The 2006-nt window shown below is 30.6% G+C and overlaps 1 pseudogene; it reads right to left on the bottom strand.

Annotated features, from left to right (window-relative positions):
• Nucleotides 1–1677: 1677 nt before the first annotated feature.
• The window catches only part of LOC119586597, a 17773-nt pseudogene continuing 17444 nt past the window's right edge, over nt 1678–2006 (bottom strand).

Here is a 2006-nt window from a genome sequence, read left to right as displayed (position 1 = left end):
GTTTTGCTACTTCATTGATAGGCAAGTATCTAAACAACTGAGCAGAGTGACTAACTTCGGATGAACCGCTTCCCCTGCAGCAATTTGCAATATTAGAAAATGCATCACAAGCTAATCATGCAAGACATTTATGACAAGGGCAAATAGTTAACCGTTTTCTTTTCTTGTAACGAAGGGACCTTTTTTTTTTCATGAGTATTTTCTTATCTTATATGATCACATTCCTGTATGAGTTTGGGTTTCTTCTTCATTCTTTCTTTGAACTTATTACCAGTAAGGAAACCAAAATGAGAATTCAATTAACCTGCAAGTTTGGCCTTTATAGACTATTGTTTATATCATCAAATAGGATACCACAAACACCCATTTCATTTGTACTCATGGAATAAGAAGCATGTAGCAAATAAATTTCTATACTGAATTCAGCTGCAATATATGGATTAACATTCATTTTCAAATGTTATGTACTTATCATATTTCTCAATACAAGTCATTGCTTTAGTAAGTATACATGGTATAATAACCTACTAAATGTGTGGTTGTGATTTACAATTTATATATTGCTTAGTGAACAGATCAATATAATAATTTGCATATTTATTGTTTTGTCAATTTGTGTGTGTGTGAGGAGGGGGGTGCATGTGTGAGTGTATATTTGTCTGATAAATAGAAAATATTGGTAAAATATATGACATCACATTTCAAAATCATATATTTAAAAATGTGTTTTAGATGTTATATTTCAGTGTTCAACTTTGTCTTTCTTACTCAGAGTTTTTCAGTGGACATAACAAGATATTAAGTCATAATTTCACAATATTTTATTCCTGAAACATATCACTACAAAATAAGCACAATTATAACAAACATGAAAATACATATATCTTGTGCAATAATCATACATGCCAACATTCACAAAAATAAATCGGAACTGAGCAATCTCAGAATTCACAGCAATGTGATAGGAAAGTGAAAATGTGCCTCCAGTAATGTGTGATTTGATAATAATTTAATGCTGTTGTTTCTTACAAAATAAAACAACACAGGTTAAATTGTAATTCAAGTACCAACGCTCTTGGTAAATGCTAACATCAGGCATTACTTAAGAGAGAGAGAAAATATATTAATTATACATATTATCATAATGCCTTGTTAACCTAAGTAAAGCATATTGTGAAAAGTGTCATCATATGTTGAATGTGATTTATTATCTTACTTATACATTTATTGAAAGCATTGACTTGTATTGAGAATCTTGATGGTCAAGCCCTGTTCTTAAAACAGGATACTAACATTATGACTGTATAAGCTAACTGAATTTTACCTTGAAATCTGTTTCCTTACATTTTTATTTATTCTCTAATATTAATTTCTTACTTCACAAAAAAATTGAAGTTTAGGCAAATATTGCACTGCCCCATCTGAATGTAACTACATATACACATGTATTGCAATTCTTACAGCAATGATCTTATATCTTAAATAGGAGAGTCAATATATTTTCCCAGCTTGCAGTGCCTAGCTAAGTACACCTTCAAGATTATGTTGGCTTGTACTGGCCTGGGTGGACCAGATATTATAGAAAGTGCTTGTGCCTCTAAATATGTTCTTTTAAATATTTTTGCGATGTGGTCATTATTGCATACACATTATGGATATGGAAGTAAATACAAACCATCTTGATAACAATTTAATATGTTCCAAACATAGAAAATTATTCATATAACCAGCATTTACTGTGGTGTCTTTTTCCGATGATAATGCTTAGCAAATGTTTCTCCAACTAACAATGGGAATACAAATGATGCTTCCCCATAGATCTGAAAGAAAAATATATCAATATTACATCTGTGTTTGTAACCTGCACATCTAGGTTATTCTAACACAGAATAAGGAGAGCAATCATATGTATCTACTTTACTATAACAAAGAAATTATTTTCATATATCAAATCAAGTTTTGAAAGCTAACATCACTGCTTCTTTTTCATCACTGCAATGTGCACA

Source organism: Penaeus monodon, chromosome 21 (assembly GCF_015228065.2).
Source record: "Penaeus monodon isolate SGIC_2016 chromosome 21, NSTDA_Pmon_1, whole genome shotgun sequence".
Lineage (NCBI taxonomy): Eukaryota > Metazoa > Arthropoda > Malacostraca > Decapoda > Penaeidae > Penaeus > Penaeus monodon.
Note: the sequence above shows the minus strand (reverse complement) of the source record. Positions and strands in the feature narration are given on the sequence as shown.